The 21,979-nt window shown below is 31.9% G+C and overlaps 1 long non-coding RNA gene and 2 other non-coding genes across 3 annotated transcripts in view; all 3 read left to right on the top strand.

Moving 5' to 3' along the window:
* Positions 1-21,979, top strand: part of LOC107137754 — a 164,667-nt gene that overhangs the window by 85,952 nt on the left and 56,736 nt on the right. The window contains exons 18-22 of the long non-coding RNA XR_001502918.2: positions 130-241; positions 939-1,068; positions 2,656-2,759; positions 5,990-6,028; positions 7,346-7,395. This is a non-coding gene — a long non-coding RNA (uncharacterized LOC107137754). The remainder of the gene's footprint in view (positions 1-129; positions 242-938; positions 1,069-2,655; positions 2,760-5,989; positions 6,029-7,345; positions 7,396-21,979) is intronic.
* LOC125613402 lies at positions 1,108-1,183 on the top strand. The gene has a single exon (XR_007343982.1). It is a non-coding gene; the product is annotated as a small nucleolar RNA SNORD115 (small nucleolar RNA).
* Positions 6,844-6,910, top strand: LOC125613437. Its single transcript, XR_007344008.1, has one exon. It is a non-coding gene; the product is annotated as a small nucleolar RNA SNORD109A (small nucleolar RNA).

Genomic DNA, 21,979 nt, shown 5'->3' on the forward strand with positions numbered 1-21,979 from the left:
CTCTTCAGTGATTCTATATGCACAAATTAACAATCCGTTTCTCTTATTCTATTCTGTGGATTACTATGGTGTTATAATGTTTTTGGATCATTGAGTACTATTCACAACTGAAAGACTTTGCAATTTCAGAGAATTGTTTGAGACTGAGGCACAGTCATTCCTCCATAACTACAGGAAATTGATTCCAGGATCCCATGCAGACACCAGAATCTGTGGATGCTCAAGCTCCTTATATAAAATGGTATACTATCTGCATATAATGCAACCCTCCTGTAGATTTTAAATCATCTCTGAATCATTTATAGTACTTAATACAATATAAATGCTTATATAACAATTTAGTTCTTATATGTAAATAGTTATTATACTATATTGCTTAGGGAATGATAACAATACAACAAAAGAGTTGGTACATTTTCAATACAGATGCAACCATCGTTGGCCTAACTACATAGTACACAGTCCATGGGTATTTTAATTATGGATGCAAAACCCACAGATACCTAACCTATACTGTATATAAGCCGCCATTTACTGAAATTGAAAGCAATGATTAGTCTTAAGTCCTATTTTCACATTCTGAGTCTTATGTGGTTTCACTATATTCAATAAAAGGTATACATATGTTATATATGATGCCGGTATTACTAATATAATTACTAATATAGGTACTTGCATATGTAACCAAGTGATGAGAGTAATATTTCATCTGTAGGTAAATCATTCCTTGACATGAAAACCTAAGATCAAAATACATGAAACCTATTTGCTTTGTCCTTACTGTAAGTGGTCAATCAATGTTCTGTAGCTTTATAGTAGTTCATATTTGGAGTATCAAACATATCAGTCTTATAAAATTAGAAATAGCTGTCGGGTGCCATATGTACATAAGAGATGTAATGCTTCCCTTTGACTATGTTCTTATTCCTATCTCCTAGAAAAAGACTACTAAGGAAGGAATTTTTTACACTGTTGTGCTCATGGGGCAATTTGTACCACCAAAGTGTCTGACAGTAAATATGTGGCATCTGGTTGACTATAGTACCAGTGTTTAAAGATCCATTTCTGGTAAGTATATTACACCTAAATATATGAGTGCCATGACTTAGTTCAATGATGATATGTTATCTTGAACAAAAGTGATGGCTCAAAAGTCAGGCTCAGTTGGATTATGCTGAGGCCCAGTTTAGGTGAGAATTGTGAGATAAGACTTTTGGATTTTTTGGTTTCTTTTCACGAGAATTTTATTTTGGGTTTCCAATGATGAAGTCTCCTGTGAAACTCGTTTTCATTCTAAATACATTTTTTTCTAAATGCTTCTAAGTCAAATTATGATCAAGTTTTCTTTAATTCCAATTTTTCTTGAATATTTGGCACTAAGATATTGGCTTTTTTCTCTCTCATCTCATGTTTCAGTGACTCCTGCTGGCACTATTCTACTGAGCAGAGGTGAAAGGCTACCTTTGCTGGCTAAAAAATTCCAAATTAGACCATTGGATTAGTGAAGACTCACCTCTATAATAATTATTTATTCATTTAGACAGTATATCATTATAGGGTATATAATATCATTATAGGGTATATATATATCAAGGTTTATAGGGTATATCATCTTCACAATGATTGAAACATGAGAAAATTCTTACATTTATCTATAATTGCTTTTATTGAAGGTTGGGAAATATCATATGTTGGAATTATGCTCAGTGTGTTATAGTTATTTGGGGTCTCAATACACTAATAGAAAAAAATATTAGTACTGAATTTTGACAGTGTTGGGATATTTTTTGATCACTGATGGATTGCCTGTCACTGAAGACCCTTGCAACTAGGGTAAGAAAATGAGTTTCATTAATGTTTCTTCAAAAAAATTGAAATTGGATAAACTGATGAACACATTGGTTCCTAATTTTTATCTCCCAAGTTCCTGTATTTTCATTATAATGAAAGTGTGTATGTGCTATGAGTAAAGTCAAATGTTAATAAGACCCTTGGGATAATCATGGCCATTTGTTGAGGCAAGACAATTGCCATTATAGGTTATTCTTCTCAATGAGTAACTTATAGGCTTGATAGTATTCTTGAGAAAAAAAATTATTTTTTCACTGAAATTGCACTGATAGAAAGTTGACAAGTTTTATGATTATAAGTACAATTCAAAGGTCTAATATTCATTTGATCTAAAGACAGATGTTAATGTATTAACCCCAAATGTATGTCAGGATGAAAATGTTTCTAGTTCATTAATGACTCAGAACATAAAGACAATGACATTATGGCTATATGTTTGAATTCTAATATATATTTCAATTTATTCACAAAATGAAATGCAGTTATGAGTAGTCAGCTATATTTTTAACTGAGTGTTATGTGGCTCCACTAAGATCATTATATGATAAATTACAAGCAATAGATAAAATCAATAACTATTAATATAGCTTCCATTCATATGTAAATAAGGTTGATCAATTAAAGTTCTTGTTTCTGCCTTAAACAACTTTATAGGTTCTCCAAATTCAAGCAATTTTATATTTAGCCTTTATTCTATAGCATCTATAGTGGATACTTTTTCAGTATAAAGCAAATATCTCCATTAAGAAATAGCATGCATGAGCCATACATATTTTCCTCTTGATCTTGCTCTTCTTTCCTTAGGTAATGAAGACCATTTTTGGCTTGTTGACACCAGTACAGCTGACACATCCAAGTACCTGTCTTGTTTCCTGTCAACTTCAATCATTTTTAACAATACCATTATAGTAGGTATTCTCAGAAAAAGTGAATGAATGTATGATGATGGTTTGTTTCAATGGTTTGTTTCAATGATAAGACCTTATATTTTCTTGAGGACGTTGATGGCATAAACCAGGTGGCCCTTGTCTTTGTAGTGGGCTTAGTTAATTTATTTGAAGAGGGGAAGGGGTTATGGTTCCTGATTTTGTGGGTATTTTTGTTTTGTTTTACAGGATATAAAATTTCTCCCTTTTTATTTTTTCCCCTTTACCAAATGATACTCAAAGGGAATAATTTCCCCCTTGCATTTTTCCTCCCCTGGAAGTATACATTTAGAAGACTGACTCTAAATTGTATCCTTTAAAATCATGCTTACCTCTTTAAATTAAGTCTGATTCTTTAAATCTTGCACTGGGCCATCTGGCTGTTTACATCTGGTATAACTTAAAGTTTCCTTCCAGTAGTCAGAGATTCAGTCTGTCCAAGTCTTTCTAGGGTTTCCATGGCTTATATGTGGAGAAGACTAATTTCTAGAGTCACTGCACTATCCTGCAGGTCCCTCAAAGTGCTCTTCAACTTCTATTGGGTCTGTGGACATGGCATTTGGGTCTGTTGCTTTATTTCTTTTTACTCAGTTACTTTTAAGTTCTTGTACGTTCTGTCTTTAAGTAATGTTGAGATGTACCTTTGCAAAAAGTTTTGTACCTGTGTGTTTTAGTCAGCTGTTTTGCAGCTGTGACCAAAAAAACCTAACAAGAACATGTAAAGGAGGAAAAGACTATGTAAGGGCTCAAGGTTCAGAGGTCTCAGTCCATAGATGACTGACTACCTTCCTCAGGGCCTGAGATAAAGCAGAACATCATGGCAGAAGTGTGTGGCAGAGGAAAGCAGCTGGGAACATGGTACCAGGAAGCAGAGAAAGAGCTCCATTCAATAAGAACAAAATATATATACCTCAAAGGCACACCCCCAGGGACCCACCTCCTCTAGCCACAGCTTATCTGCCTACAGTTATTAACCAGTTATTCCCTGTCACAGGATTAATTCACTGATTGTGTTAAGATTCTCATAACCCATTCATCTCACATCTAAACTTTCCTGCATTGTTTCATACATGTACTTTTGGAGGATACCTTACATATAGACCATAGCACTGTAAAAACTATTTGGTAATATTTGGAGCAGACATTTTGCTAGAATTATTACTATACCCCCCATTATTTTTGACTTTTCAAAAATCTTGCTTTTTTCCATTGAGGAATTTTATTTGAATTACATTCCTACAAAAAGAAACCCAGGATTTTCCCTCCTACATCTTTGTGGCCCATTATGCCAGCTGAGGTCATTAGTACAAAGAAACCAAACTGATGGGATGAGAACAGATTCTTTTGCCATTTTCTAGATCATTTAGTTGCACATAAAATCTATGACCAATTACTCCATACTTGTTTAATCTATCTGTGATGTTCACAACAATTTCCCCATCTCTGTGAGCATCAATGATTTCAAATTCACTAATGTAACCATGCTTCATCATCCCAATTAGAAACTAGGCAATAACTTTGTAGCACAGCCTAATAAGAAACTGGTGTTTTCCTCTTTTGGGAGTATTATCGGTATCAGCCAAGACATCAAAGCATTCCATAATGGTGACATGGAAAGATGAAAGAGCCCAATGTCATGTTTTGTTGGACACATCTACATTATTTTTTAGTCTAGAATTAGCATAGTCCTACACTAAAGGGATGGCCAATTTTGTGTCTATACTAAATGCTCAGGGTATTTAAGAAAGAGTTCTACATTCTTTCTGCATAACTCATGTCATAAGTTATCTTGGCTCTTAATATACTTTTCTCTCTTGATAGATTTTGATTTGTAACAACTTTTTAAATATAATTTGAATTTTTGTCTAACAAATAACAATTATTTATAATTATTCCTTTGATGGATGTAGTAGTTAATATTTTATATGTAGTATCCCTATATATTTACTTCTATTTTTTGAATATTTTACACAGCTTCTGGAAGGACATATATTTTATACAATAGTAATGAGGACAGAGTTTCATAAAAAATTCAGATATTTGAGAGCATTTTCAGGTTAATAAAGGCAACAATTCATGAAACAGAATTGTTTGGCCTGAATGTAGATTGTGTTGAAATAAAGTTGCTCCTAGTCAGATAAAACAATGGTGTGGGGTAATGATCCTTTGATCCTAGTATGAACATAAACTTCCCTGGATTGATTTAAACCAATCAGATGAAAGAAGTATCATTTTGTACTGCTATCAGGTATATTGTAACATGCTTTAATAATTTTCTAAATGATATAACCCAAGTTCATAGTTAACTTGTGATGTTTTGTTTCTAATATATTAAGTAAATATATCAGTATTGATAACTGTCCCACTGCAGTATAAATTCATGTATTAGTCTAGACAAAAGGGTCCTGAGAAACTTCTAGAGTTGCCATTATAGTTATCTACCCAAAAGTCAAGTCAAATGTCCACCTATTCTCTTATAATTTTTTTTTACATCTCGGGGTATTTTCATAAAATCTTTACTGGTTGAATATAGGTTTAGAATTTCCTATTAAAGAGACAAGTGCTGTCTCACTTATTGGATTATTTATAGGAATACTCTGCATGCTGAGGATAAACCAATAGGAGTATTAGTATGGTATGAGGAATGCTTATTTATTGGTAGTAGATTGGTCTGGATTGATGATAAGCACAAATATCTGAGGACATTAAGTTCCAGCTGAATGACTCTCTAAAAGGACAAATAACACTTTCAGAACTAGCTCTTTGATGATCCTATAATACCACTATCATGTACCCACCACCATTCTTCCTTCCTTCCTTCTGTCTTTCCTTCCTTCCTCCTATCCTTCCTTCCTTCCTCCTTTCCTTTCTTCCTTCCTTCCTATATCGTAGGATATTTTCATAAAATATTTGAATACAAATTTAGAATTTCTTATTTAAGAAACAACTGCTTTGTCACTTATTGAATAACTTCTCAGAGAGTATTAGCTATTTTTAGAATAAATAATTTAGGGAGGAAACAAGTGAATAATGAAATGACAAATGTGACAAAAAGTTAAGCAACTGTGAGTTTGTGGCAAGGACTAGAAATGTTGGGATTCCTGTATGATACATAAATAATTATAATAGAACCAACATTGTGCTTCGATTTTAATTTTTAATTGATGTGGTACTTTTCTGATCTGATTTATTTTCTTTGAATTTTGCTATAGGTAAAAGCTAGAACAAGTTATTGACTTCAGAGAAAAGAGGTGAGCAGCTACTTTCATGCTTTTAAAATTCTGTGTATTCAGTGGTCAATGATGTCAGAACTTCAAGGTTTATGAGTTCAGAGGCTCAAAGGAGATTATTTTTATGATAGACATATTTTTTCCTCATGAATACCCTTAATGGATGGTGAAACTTCATCATTGTTCCTTCTCTTTTTAAAAATCCCTTTTTAAAATTTTATTTATTTATTTTAATTTGTTATACATGATAGCAAAATGCATTTCAATTCATAATATACATATAGAGCACAAATTTTCATGTCTCTGATTGTACACAAAGTAGAGACACCATTCATGTCTTCATACATATACTCAGGGTAATGATGTCCATTTCAGTCCACCATCTTTCCTAAAAATCTCTTTTGAAGTAACTTCAAAAATAATTATTCCTTTGATAATTTTTAGTTACTGACTTTTTTACCATTTTGTTTGGTGAAAATGATTTCATTATGAAATTTAAGTGTGGTAAACATTGATGTTTTTATCTTTGTCTATCACATTCAGAACTTTGATGTTTCTAACCTTACTTGTACTATAATCATACAATATATTATTCTGATGTCTAATTTACCTCTTTAAATTTAGTTGACTTAAGGTTTTTTAAAATTTCCTAACAGGTTGTCTAATTTTACTAGAGTGATCCAAGATCATTTATTTCACATGCAAGTTTCATTATTCAGATACTAAACAAAATGTGTACTGTATGTTTACTGCTTTTCATGCATAACACAGTACATAAATCTTTACAAAATAAGCCTGGCTATGGAAATGCTTACTTGTTAGAAGGGTGCTTGTCTGGATTGATGAAGAGAACAATTGTCTGAGGATGCTGAGGGACTCTTTCCAGATAGCAATCTGAGGTCCAGATATGTGACCCTTTAATAGGACAAATAAGACTCTCCAAACCTGGCTTTAATTGGTAACACTTCGGTGACAATAGAATGACACTGTGAGCATGTCTTTTCTTTCTCTCATAGCAGGTAATAGCATCTTATTCTCTAAGGCAATGTGCATCTTTTAAATGTTCAGTGACTCAAAACTTGCTTCATTTTCTTACACTGAATTGTGCATATTTATATAGAGAAAGTACGTTCTTGAGCAGCAAATGAGGAGATTATTAAGAAGATTGAATTAAGAGTCAAGCAACTGTGATATGTACTGGAAATTCCACTGGTATTGCTAAAAGAAAGGAACACTGTCTGACCATATTAAACAATGACCATAGAAACTATTTTAGTGCCTTGATATTTTTACTATTCAATATTTTCTAAAACTATGTCTTTCCTTTTTTCTATCAAGTCTCATGAGATAGAAGAGCTAGAATTGGATCTTCCACTTCAGAAATAGGGGTGAGTAACTAGACCAATATCCTTTGAAATTCATATGTTGTGTGTTGTGGCCAAATTTTGAGGTCTCTGTGCTTATCTTTTCAGAATCTTATTTGAGAATATTTTTAAGACATGTCATTTTCCTCAGTGACACACTAACTCAGATTACCTGCATTATTGAGTTCTTACCATTTTCATTCCTTCCTGCTTTTATGGAAAAAAGTAGGATTTAAGATAATTGTTTTAGCAATTTCATGTTGGCTCAAAAATCATTATATTAAAATATAGCTGTGGCAAAATATTTATCAGAATTTCATCATTTGTTTAATTATTAGAGTTTCAGAATACAGAATCCATGGCTCATAAGTTCTTTGTGGTTATATATATATATATATATATATATATATATATATANTCTGCAATTAAGAACTAATTTTAATTTTGTGTTTATATATATATATATATATATATATATATATATATATTCATAAACAATATATTTCTGTTTCAATTTAATAACTGAGGATTGACTTAAATTATTTTTTTCATATTTTTGCAAATCAGAAAGTTATTTATGAAACTTTGTTCTCTCATTCTATGACATTATAAGATAGTAATAGAAATAAGAATTGGATGGTTTCTGGAATTTTTGAAATATATCTTGATCACTGAATTGATGACTTGCTGTGTTTGGATGGTACAAATCTATTGAACTGTACAATTTAGAAAGATAAAAAGGTATCTCATCAAACTAGTCCAAATATTGGTTCATATATTTCTTAGGATTATTGTCCAGTAGATTGTGTGTTACTTTGTGCTTAATGACAGATCAAAAGTGTCCTATCTTTAACTCAAGCATTTTAAGAAAATCTTGTGGAATATTTATTTATGTATTTTTTAACACATTTGTTTATTTTTCTTGCATATGCTTAAAGTCTTTTACTTACATGTTTTTCTCCGTTATGAAAATCATAGTGCAATTATTTCTATACCACATGCAAAGATATTAATTACTCTTAAGGCACTAAAGGCCCACATGTATTGTACAGTTGAAAAAACTTGAGTAATACTGATAAATCAGGTGAAATATAAAGCCAACAGTCAGAACAATAAACTGCTGCAATTTTCAATTCCTTTTCACCATTTGAGTTCTTGACCCACTAAAACTAAACAATGTGGATCAACTTTTAATCCTACTTCCTTAATTTTTCTTTTTTAATTCTAAGATCAAAAAGCTCTAGCCATTAATTACTGCCATTACGTCATTTTAAGAAATTCTAAAGATAATCAGAATATTACATGATTTATGACATATTTTGACACTCTCTGCTTTTCAGAGGTAAAATATTTATTTGCTGCATCTTAGGAAACAAATTTTCTATATTAATTTAAATATCTATAAATCCATCTATCTTTATGTTTTGACTTATCTAACAATCGATTTATTTCATTATAAAGAAGATACTGATTTGATATATATTTTGGTAGCAATATGTATTGTGTAATATCCAGAGGTCAAACCGGTCCTTACATCTCTATGTCAAACACAATAGATATGTCACGGTCCTCAGTAGATCTGAAGTACACCACATTTTCTTTAATTCCTTATTTCCAGAGTAAAGGTTGTTAACACTTTCTTACTACCACAAGATATAATACATTTACAACCAGTATACACAAGGCTTAATGTACTCATGCTTCTGTTTCTATAAATTATTTCTAGAAAGAGTAATGCTTGAAAGGTTTTCTTTAGTAAGCCATAGTCAAATCACCACCCAACATTCAGCTTACCATACTTCAGTAATGTAATATTGAGACAAAGTTATTTATGTTTTATAAATGGAACAGTTAGAAGAATACTCAAATAATATTTTATTATTTAAGATATTTACTTAAGTAATACTTGCTTAAGGTTAACACTACTAAAATAAATTGGAATTAAATAATTGAAACTGACAGTGCTTTTGAAAATAAATGCCATTACAGTAGTACTTATCACTGACAGTCATACTAAGGCAGTCTTTAATTTCCAATTAGTTTGATACAGCTAATTGCAAAACAAAATAAGTTCTGAAAGAACCATTCCCTGGATATTTTTTTCTTTATTTATCATAATATGCATTTATAAATAATAATAAAGACAACAAAAGTGCAAAATTGAGTACAATGACAAAGCAGAGTTAACACAAAGAAATTAATCAGGATAGCTTTCATTGTATGAATTTAGAAAAATTTATTAGGTTAATCCTCTGAAATACTTTCTAAATTTTAACATTATAATAGGAATTTTTAAAATTTTTTAAAATTGTAGTTGGACACAATACCTTTATTTTACTTATTTTTATATGGTGCTGAGGAGTGAACCTAGGGCCTCACACATGCTAGGCAAGCACTCTACTGCTGAGCCACAACCCCAGCCCTATAATAGGAATTTTTAAGATTGTAATATTACTAGTTTTTCCTTTCAGACAATTTGAACAGATTCATACTTGACATATAAAGGTTTTTTTCCTTGTCTTTAGTGCTAGCAATATATGCTTAAGAACAAATAAGAAATTGAATATAAGGCCACAAATGAAGGTCTCAGGTTGAGTAGTCAATCAATTATATAAGACACAAAAATTTTAATTTAGTATAATGTTTGCTTAGCATTATGAAAGTGTGCTGAGCAGTATATAAAACAGACATTACTCATCTCCTTGAAACTTCCAATAGCTACTGGAACTCATATCTTCTTTTAATATCAACAATTATATAAACTTTTTATGGCTTATTCAGATGATAGCCCAGTGGTGTGTGTGTGTGTGTGTGTGTGTGTGTGTGTGTGAGAGAGAGAGAGAGAGAGAGAGAGAGAGAGAGAGAGAGAGAAAGAGAGAGAGAGAAATGGAGAGAGTGCTAGCTCACATGGCACAGAGAACATCAGGTTATCAGTGTGCTCTGAATATGGTTAGAGTCATGTTAAAACCATGGCTTCCCAGTTCTGGGTTGAGCCCACAGATCAAAGCATTCCCAGTAAATATGGCAGGTTCAAGTCCCTTTTCACACAATATTCCAATATCATCTTATGTCAATAGTTTCTAAGAATACTATTTGTGTGAAGACAAATCCAATATAACCTGTAGGCAGCCTATGGGGTGGTAAAGTCATTTTTTTATTTGCTTACTGAACAAGAAAAGATAATAAGATTGAGAGATAGTTGCAAAGTGGTTGTGATGGAATAGAGATTGAAGTGTAAGTTTATACTAATGATGCTTTTGGTTTGGAGAAAACTGCTAAAACACATGTGTCACAAAATCCTTGATATGACTCCTTTATCCAAAGAACTTAGCCAATTTTTTAGTGGAATAGAGATATGGGTTCTCTTCTGAGGTTGTATCTAGTAATGCAATCTATGGAAGGGTACTTGGGAGTAATAATAAACTTGTTGTAAGAAGGTTTACATTGAATGCTGCTTTGGTGCTGGTCCCTTTTTGTTCAATCCAAGTGATAAATATTGAATACTGATTCTTAAAGCAATATTTATTCCACTCTAATTTTTGCATGTGTCAACATTTCCATGTCTCAAATTCTTTCATGCTCTTGGTGATAAATAGTTCTAAAGTTTATGAATTTGCTATATTGAAAGCTATAAGAAACAAAAGATGAAGTGTATACTATTTTCCTAATGCAAATAACAATTCCGTAGGAAAGTATCCCCAGTTTTAAAAGTGCTAATTTGTCAGGAGCTACCTTACTAAGATTAGTCATGAACAACTATATGAGGATTATTAAAAATTATTTTCATATATCAATCAGAGGTCCAGATGAATGTTATTTGACAGCAAAAGAAGACTTTCAGAATTGGTTCAATGTGGTGACCTCTTCAGTTCTCTCCCAAAGCTCCTATGTATGTGCCTTTCTCCTTTTTTTTCCCTTACCAAATTGCATTGTTATAATAACTTCATTGGGCAGGCTTCATTCTTAGGGTTTCACATTAAGGAGAGGTTTGGTGTTTTATTTATTTTGAACTATTCAACATTGATTGAATAAAAGTACTTGATAATTTGAATACAGACATATCTAGAAATAATGATTGATGGGAGTGACTATAAAGTGGACTGTAGTATAAGTAAAATTGTAAAAGTTGTAAGGGAATGTGAGAAACTTAGATGGTACATAATGAAAATAGGCATAAATTATGATGTTCAAATGTTATTGATATTTGTGTATTTTCTCAATTGGTTTGTTTTCTTTTCTTGTAGTTATTTTTTTGGCATATAAAATAATCATAAAAAGTAACAGCATACCCAGAAATAGAAATAAGCAGATCCCTATATCTTTGGAACATTTCATGTGATAAGATAGATATAAGGTGAATCCTGATAAATTTTAAAGTTACTAAATTAATATAAAACGTGTTGATCTAACCATAATGGGGTGGAATTAGAAATAGGATGAGTATCTCTTAAAAAGCTACCAATATTTGGAAATTAAAATTAGTCCTTATAATCTATTCATTGGTCAAAGAGGTTATAAAAAGAAAAATTAAAATGTATTTTGAATAAATAAAGATTAAAAACTAGCAGGGGATATTTATAGAATGGAACTCCTATACTAGAAATAAAGAAAGTTCTCAAATCAATGAGTTTATACTGTACCTAAAAATTTAAAAAGTAAATTAACCCAGAGTAAAAGAAACAAAAAATTATAAATATGAGAGCAGATCAATTAAGTATGTATGTATACATATATATTACAAATGTATATATACATACACATACAAAGATAAAGAGAGCAAAAAAGAGAAAGAAGAATGGGTGAAACTGAAAACTGGTCTATTGAAAAGATAAATAATATTGACTATTAAAAAGAAAAAGAAGGATATAAATACTAATATTATGAAATGCAAGAAAGAACATTATTACAGATTATATGAACATTAAAATGATAATAATTAAAATTTATGGAAAATGTATACCAATAAATTGGGCAACTTAAATGAAATGAAAAATTCCTTAAAAGATGCAACAAACAAAAATTCAATGAAGAAAAAGATAACTGGAATAGATTTTTTCATAGAAGTTTATTTGTAGTTAAAAACCTCCCCACAAAGAAAACTCCAGACCCATATAGCCTCACATGAAATTTTAAAATACCAGTTATACACAATCTTCTAAAATAGTAAAAGAAGGGAATACGTTCCAATTCATTCTATGTAAACAGCAGTGCCTAGATAGAAAAAAAAACAAATATGTTTGAAATGAAGAAAACTATACAACAGTATCCTTAGAACATAAATGAAAAAATATAGTCAAATTTTAGCAAATAAATTCCAAAAATATAGAAGTACTTTGTGATTAATTGGGTGTTATCTATGGAATCAAGGTCAGTTTAACATTTGAAGATAAGTAAATATTAGATATTCATTTCTGGAAAGTCATGGTAGGACCTCTCAAAATTTATTCCTCCTTAAAATCAATAAGAACCTTGACCAACATGGTCAAAATAGATTTTTCATAACTTTGGAAATTAATGAAAGGCTTACAAAATTTCCTAGAACATTTATTCAAGAAAAATGTCTGCCTCAGTAAGAAGAGCAACATTTGTGGAATTTTAACATGTCTCCTTCCCATATTCCTCCCCTGAAACACGGTGGTATCCTTGAAAACAAGCAGGATGGCAGTGGTGGGAGGAGAAAAGGGTTTTGTACAATCCCCCAAAATGTTTAATTCCTAGAGAATTATAACTATTTGACCTCTCTGGAAGCTCACTAGAAAAACCTCATTTTTAAGATTTATACTTCTTTGAACTGACACAGAGCTCTCTCAGTGAGGAAATCACAATCAACAGGAATCCATAGAAACTGAGTCTCACAAAAGCCTGAAGAATTTAAAGCAGTCAGGAACAGAAAGAAAGAAAGGGGGTGGGGGAGGAAAGAAAGAAGGAGAAGAGAAAGTAAATGTCTTGGAAATTAATGTTCAAAGACTCAAAGGGAGATTTGAAAAGCTCTGACACATTCCTTTGTATCTAGAAGTTCACATGCATGTACAGAGTTGTAGGCTGTCACAGGAAACATTAGGAAATACCCTAATTGCTTACCTCTTGATTTCCATGAGGTTCTGTGCAAGCAGGAGGCCTTAGCCTCCTGCTTCCTGCTAAGGAAAAGTAGTAAACTACTTGAGTACTAAATGTGAACCACAACAGGCACACACAATGTCCTTAGTAAAGGGTTAGAGACATGTTGGTTGGAGGCATTTAAGGAATTCTCTATTTATTATCTGCATACTGTGAAGCAAGTGGTACTTCAATATCCACATACTATAGGACACATTAACTTTACAGAATTTGTTCAGAAAAATCATGTAAAAAAAAAAACAAGAGCAACAATAGCAAACAGCAACTAAAATAAACTGTGGAATGGAGAAAAGTTGGTTTACATAATTGTCTCACTACATGTAAAAAGTCCAGTTTCAACAAAAAAGTGATAAGATATACAAATAAACAGGAAAGTATGACACATACACAGAAAAAGAAGTCAGTAGAAATATTCCCTGAGGAAATTCAGATGTTGGACTTAGTAGATACAGACATTAAGTCAATAATTAAAAATATGTTCAACAAGCTAAAGAAAAACATTGTCTAAAGATTTAAGTATGCAAATGATATGTCACCAAGTATGAACTACCAGTGAAGAGATAGAAATTATAAGCAAGAAAATTTTAGCTCCACATGAAAATTCTGGAGTAAAAAATGAACTAACTGAAGTGTAAATTACATGAGAAGATCTCCAGTAGCAGATATGAACAGACAGTAGACTCAGTCAACTTAAAGATAGACCAATTGAGATTACCCAGTCTGAGGAACAAAGAGAAAGAATACAGAAAATATGAACTAAACTGCAAAGTACTATGGAATACCAGGGATCACACCAATGTATGCATAAATTGGAGCCTCCCCCCGCCAAAAAAAAGGAAAGGTAGGAAAAGTATTTGAAAAATGAAACCTTCCAAATTTGAAGGAAATCATTAATTGGCACATCTTAGATGAACAAATTTAACTAAAATAAAATTCAAAGAGATCCACAACTATAAACATCATAGTCAAATTGTAAAAGATACAGACAAAATAAAATATTGAAGATAGCAATATTTTTAGCAATTCATTACATACACATTATTCTCAGTAAGAATAACTGACTTCTTGTAAACTATATAGGCCAGAAGGCAATGTATGTACTCAAAGTGATCTTAAAAAAATCTCTCAGCCAATAATTGTATATTCACCAAACCTACCATTTAAAAAAGATAAATGAAGACATTCTTAGATAAATAAAAGCTAAGAGAAATTTTTTCATAAAACCTGTCCCAAAAGAAATGCTAAAGAAACTCCTTAATTCTGAAATAGAAAGATACTGGAAAGTAACACAAATCCAAAGGAAAAAATAAAAAAGCACCAATAAAAATATACATATATGTAAAACAAAGTCTAGATATATTTTATGCATAATATTTTCATCACCTATTTAATTTAAAATGTCAATGATAGATTTATGTTGATGGTCTTATGTAATGATATGATTTGGGGGTGATGTCAGAAAAATGCTAGAATAGGGGTTTTCTACCAGCAATTCCCCTAAGCATCAATTTTGACAATTACTGATGACAAGAGTACCTTTGTAGAAGTTCAGGAATTCAGAATACAGCATACCGTTGGTAGGAAAATTAGCTCAAGAATAGATACACTGAGAATACAAGCAACAATAAATGTTGGTGAGGATGTGAAGAAAAATTTTCACTCATACATTCATTGCTGGTTGGACTGCAAATTAATGCAACCATTGTGGAAAGTGTATGGAGATTCCTTAGAAAACTTGGAATGGAAACAACATTTGACCCAGCTATTCCACTCCTCAGTTTACACCCAAAGGACTTAAAATCAGGATACTACAGCGACATAGCCACATTAATGTTTATAGCAGCTCAACTAATAATAGCTAAGTTATGGAACCAACCTAGGAGTCCTTCAACAGATGAATGTATAAAGAAAATGTGATATATATATATAATGGAATATTACTCAGCCTTAAAGATGAATGAAATTATGGCATTTGCCAGTAAATGGATGCAGCTGGAGACTATCATGCTAAGCAAAATAAGCCAATCCCAAATAAACAAAGGCTGAATGTTTTCTCTGATATGTGGATGCTAATTCACAATAAAGGGGGTGGGAGCTAGGGAAGAATAGAGTTACTTTGGATTAGGTAGAGGGGAGTAAGGGAGAGGAGGGGTATGAGGGTAGGAAGGATAGTATAAATAATCTGACATTATTACCATATGCACGTATATGACTAACAACTGATGTGATTCTGTATCATGTACAACCATAAGAATGAGAAATTATATTCCATTTATGTATGATATGTCAAAATGCATTCTACTGTAAAGTATAATTAATTAGTACAAAAAAGAGAGAACATTTTCCAGTTACTTATGTAACCCCTCTCCCACAGAGTACCAACAGAGTCTTCCCTCAATCCATAATTTTTCCACAGGAGAAAGTGAGAGCATAATAAGTTTCCATCTTCCCCTGGCATGGTGCTTCACTATAGGCCCATTTATTTCTCACCCTACCCCAAAAATAAGGAGATCAATTTAGCTGAGAAGTTGTAAAAATATGGTAGCACTTAAGAGAGGTGGGGACTCACAGCACAGTTTAGAATCTCATGGATTCTTCTGTTTTAAGGACTCCATCAGGAGCTCACTTATAAGTCACTCAGGGTGCCTTACCTATAACCCACCCAACTAGCTCTGAGTATGCTCAACCCTCAAAATGCCTCATGCCCTCTGTGGGTAGCACCCCAAGTGTGCCCCTGTGTAGAACAAATGAGAACACATGCAGAAAGTTTTCAAGCAAACAGAAACATTTGGTCTATGATTAGGAAAATGCACACAAACTTTAGAATTTTAGGACACTGAACTAGAGAAAACAAACTGGAGGATCTTATCACATAGCCTGAATTTAGGGGATCAAGGCATGGAATCGTAAAAAATCTACCTGCTTAAAGGAATTAAAAAACATTCATAGAAAAGATGAGGGAAAACCTCAGAATTTCTTGCCTGTCTGGTGAAAACATGTCTCTCCTAAAGCCAGTCAGTAAAGATTGAAGGGGGTGATTATTTCAAATGCAAAAATAGCAGTGCATGAAAGAACAAAGAAACATGATACCACCCAAGGAACACAAAAATTTTCTAGTAACTAACCATAAATAAATACAGATCTACAAATTGCTTAACAACGAATTCAAAGTAATCATTTGAAGAAAACTGTAAGAAACACAGACAATGCAATGAAACCAGGAAAACAGTATGTGTGGCAGGCATCAAGAATACAAATAACAACCAGGCATGGTGGTGTATGCCTGTAATTCCAGCATCTTGGGAGGCTGAGGCAGAAGGATTGTGAGTTCAAAGCCAGCTTCAGCAAAACCAAGGCACTAAGAAACTCAGTGAGATCCTGTTTCTAAGTAAAAAACACAAAATAGGGCTGGGGATGTGGCTCAGTGGTTAAGTGCCCCTGAGTTCAATTCTGGTACTAAAAAAATAAAAAATAATAATAATAAATAATAACAATAAATGCTGGCAAGCATACAGAAAAAAGGAACTCTTATGCACTTTGGTGGGAATATAAATTAATATGGCTTCTAGGAAAATCAGTATGGTGGTTCTTTAAAAAGCTAAAAGTAGATCCTCCATATAATCCAGATATACCACACCTTAGATTTTATGCATACCCATGTTTATTGCAGCACAACAACAGTCAAATTGTGAAATCAGCTTAACATAAAGGAGTTTTATTCAGTCTTAAAGACGAATGAAAATATGTCATTTTCAGAAAAATGGATGGAACTGGAGATCACAATTTTAAGTGAAATGTCAGATTTTGAAAGAAAAGTGTCATATGCTTTCTGTCATATATGAAAGCTAGAAGGAAAAAAATGAAGAACTCCATAAAATTAGAAGGGGGATCAGTAGCATAGAGGAAAGGGACCAGAGGGACAGAAGGGAGAGAGGGGAGGTATTGGGAATTTAAATTGACCAAATTATGGTTTTTGTATATGAAAAAATATGTGATAATAAAGCTCACCATTAATTATTATGCACTAATAAAGTTGTTTAAAGAAAAATTTAAAAGCAATAAAGAAGCAAATTGAGGAGCTGAATTATACAATGAGTAAAATGAAATATGCAATGGAGAGCAATAGTAGACTTGATCAAGCAGAAGAAAGATTCTGCTAATTTAAAAACCAAACATTTGAAATTATCCACCCAAGGAAACAAAACTTAAAAAGAATTAAAATAAATGAAGAAAACCCACATGATTTATGGCACATCATCAAGAGAATTAACATAAGGGCTATGGGAATTCCTGAACTAGAATAAAAAATGGCAGAAAGTTTAAGGAAATAAAGGATAAGGAAAAAAAAAACCCAAATCTGAGTATTTATGGACATTCAGGTACATGACACTCAAATTTTCCAAACATAAATGCCTAAAGAACTCTACCAAGACATATTATAATCAAACTGTCAAAAATAAAAGTCAAAGCAATCACTAATAAACAAGGTTACCATTCAACCACCCATCATTAAGAGGGTTTGCCTTTCCTGTGAACTACAGAGAGATGGGTTCCTTATGTTGAGATTATTCCTTGCATATAATTTCAGTGAATGTTAATGAAATATTTATAATGTTAAAAGAGACAATTTTTAAAGCAATAAGCAAAAAGAGACCTATCACATACAAGGAAACTCTTATGAGGCAAACAATACTTTTCTCAGCAGAAACCTTACAGACTAGGCGACAATGGGAAGATATTTTAAAAGTGCTGAAAGAAAAAACTGCCAATCAATCCAGAATACTTTACCACACAGTTCTCCTTCAAAAATGGAGAAAAAACTATGAAATTTCCAGACAAAAGCTGAAGGAATTCACCACCACTAGACCAGCCTCACAGGACATACTAAAGGAATTTCTTCAAGTTAAAAAATATAGGACAATAATTAGTAACGTAAAAGAATAAAATTCACTGAAAAAGAAATATATAGTCAAATTCATAACCTTGCTATACTGTAATGTTGAAGTATAAATAATTTACTGTACTATAAAGTTTATGTATTAAATGTATTAAAAACAATTATAGCTACAATAGTTTGTTAATAGATATACCATATTAAAAAATGTAAGCTGGAATATCAGCAACATAAAATGTGAGGGTAGGAAAGAAAGTGTAGAGTTTTTGTATGCAATCCAAGTTAATTTGTTATAAGCTTAAATTAGACTATTATGCCTGTTTTGTGTAAGCTACATGGTAATCACAAAGCAAAAATCTACAGTAGACACACAAAAGATAGAGAAAGGAATCAAAGCATGTCACCATAGATATCACCAAATCATAAAGAAAAACAGAAAGAGAGGAACAAAGAAACAAAAGTACTACAAAAAAAGCATGATAAGTTAAGTCTTTATTTGTCAACAATCACATTAAATGTAAATGAATTAAATTATCCAATCAAAACATAAAGAGTGAACAAATGGATTTTATAAAACTCAACTCTAGGGTGCCTACTTCAAGACTACACATAGGTTGAAACTGAAGGAATGGAAAAGTTATTCATTCAAATGGAAAAGAGAGCCTGGGTAGCTATGCTAGTATATGAATAGGCTTCAAGTTAACTGTAAGACAAAGAAAGTAATTATATAATGATGAAGGAGTTAATTTATCAAGAGAATACAACAATGATATATCTTTATGCACCCAACATTGAATTTACTGTACAAGGCAAATATTAATATATATTGAGAGAGAAACTGCAGTCTAGCAATAGAATAATACTAAGAAATTTTAATACCCTGCTTTTGATAATTGATAGATAATCCACACAGAAAACCAATAAAAAATATTGGCCCTAAATTTTTACTTTAGACCAAATGAATGTAATATAGATCATATAGAACAGACATAAGAACATTCCAACCAACAGTATGAGAATACATATTTTTCTCAAGCACACATAGAACATTCTCCATGATAGAGAAGACAAAACAATCTTTACAAATTTAAGAAGCTCAAAATCATATCAAGTATCCATTTTTTTTATCACAACATTATGAAACTAGCAATAAATAACAGGAGAAAAACTGGGAAATTCATAACTATGAACAACCAATGGACCCAAGGAAAAATCAAAAGGGAAATAAAAATATCTTGAGAGGAATAAATGGCAGCAAAATATAGCAAAATTATGAGACCAAGTAAAAGCAGTTATAGAAGGGAATTTTTTAGTAATAAACTCCTACATTAAGAAAAAAGGAATAAGATAAAATAAATAGCTTAACTATATAAAATAAAATAGCATAAATTAAAAAAAATAAATATAAATAAAATATAAAATAAAATAGCATAACTTCACATCTGAAAAAAAAACTACAAAAAGAACAACAAATAAAGCTAAATGTTATTAAAAGGAAAGAAATAACAAAAATCATAGCAGAATTAAATAGAATATAGACTAGAAAAATAATAAATATCAAAAGAACTGAGTAGTTTTATTGAAAAAAAATAAACAAAATTTCAACTAGGATAATTAATAAAAAAGATGATTCTAATAAAATAAAAGTGAAATGAGAGGAATGGGGCTGTAGCTCAGTGGGACAGGTCTTGCCTAGCATGTGTGATGCCCTAGTTTGATCCTCAGCACCACGTAAAAAGATAAATAAATGAAATAAAGGCATTGTGTCCATCTACAACTAGAAAAAAATATTTAAAAGTGAAATAGGAGTCATTATAACTGATATCATAGAAATAAAAAGGATCTTAATAGATAATTGTATGCCAACAAATTGAATAATGGGTAAATCCCTAGAAACATTCAACTACCAAAATTGAAGCATGAAGAAATGGAAAATGTGAACAGAACAATAATGAGTGATATTGAATAAACAATCAAAATCTCCCAAAGAAAAACTCAGAAATGGATGGCTTCTCAAACTCTTCAAAGCAATTGAAGAGGAACACTTTCAAACTCATTTTACTTTTTTATTTTTTGGGGTGCCAGGGATTGAACTCAGGGACACTCGACCACTGAACCACATACCAGCCCTGTTTTGTATTTTATTTAGAGACTCTGTCACCGTATGAACCAGCTATGAGTTGCTTAGTGCCTCGCTTTTGCTAAGGCTGGTTTTGAACTCAAGATCCTCCTGCCTCAGCCTCCCGAACATCTGGGATTACAGGTGTGAGCCACTGCACCTTGACCAAACTCATTTTATGAGGCCAGGGCTAACCTAAATACCAAAGCCAAAAAAAGACACTGTGAGAAAAAAAATCACAAGCCAATATCTTTAATGGATGTTGATGCAAAACTCAACAAAAAAGTAGCAAACATAATTCAAGAACACATTGAAAAGATTATGTCATAATCAAATGGATTTAACCCTACATGCAACAATGTTTCAACATATGTAATCAACAAATGTCACATCACATTAATAGAAGGATAAAAGACAAATGATAATCTTGATAGATATTTTTAAAGTATTTACCACTATTGAACACCTTATACAATATCTTCATCAGCAAGTGCTATGGGTTCCAATTTATCCGCACCCACACCAACACTTGTTATTTTTTGTTTTTATGATTAGAGTCATCCTAGGGGTATGAAGTGGTATCTCATTGTGGTTCTCATTTTCCTAAAAAAAAAATGTTGTGCATCTTTTGATGTAGTTATTAGCCATTTATAAGTCTTCTTCCAAGAAATGTCTATTCAAGTTCCTTAATATTTAAAAGTTAGATTGTCTTTTTTTACTTGTTAATGTTTTTATTAGTGCATTATACTTATACATAAAATATTGTGGTTCATTTTGACACAATCATACATGCATTGAATATAATTGTCTTCACCTCAATCCCCAAATACTTAACTCTTTCCCTCCCCTCATTCGTACTTCTGTTCCCCTTTCTATACACTACTGGTCTTCATCTTATTTATTTATAGTTTCTTATATTAATAATTTATAGATAAACATAAAAGTGAAATTAACTCTGACATATTCATATATGTACATGGCACAGTTTAGTCAATTTAATCACATTGTTCCTCCCCTTTCCTGTCCTTCCTCACTCTCCCTCGATTCCCTTCCTCTACTCCATTGATTTCTCTTCTATCTTCATGGAATTCCTCCCAAGCCTTTTCCCCCATTATTTTGGTCTAGCTTCTCCATATGAGAGAAAACATTCAATCCTTGACTTTCTGGTCAGGCTTATTTCACTTAATGTGATGATCTCCAGTTCCATCCATTTACCAGCAAATACCATAATTACATTCTTCTTTCTGGCTGAGTAAAACATATAGTGTACACACCACATTTTCTTTATCCATTCTTTTGTGGATGGGCACCTAGGCTGGTTCCATAACTTGGTTACTGTGAATTGTGCAGCTACAAATATTGATATGTATGTATCACTATAATATGCTGACTTTAGTTCTTTCTTTTAGATTAAGTGGGACTAGCTGGGTCATATCGTCTATTTCTAGTCTTTTGAGAAATCTCCATGCTGTTTTCAA

This window comes from Marmota marmota, unplaced genomic scaffold, assembly GCF_001458135.2.
Source record: "Marmota marmota marmota unplaced genomic scaffold, marMar, whole genome shotgun sequence".
NCBI classification, from domain to species: domain Eukaryota; kingdom Metazoa; phylum Chordata; class Mammalia; order Rodentia; family Sciuridae; genus Marmota; species Marmota marmota.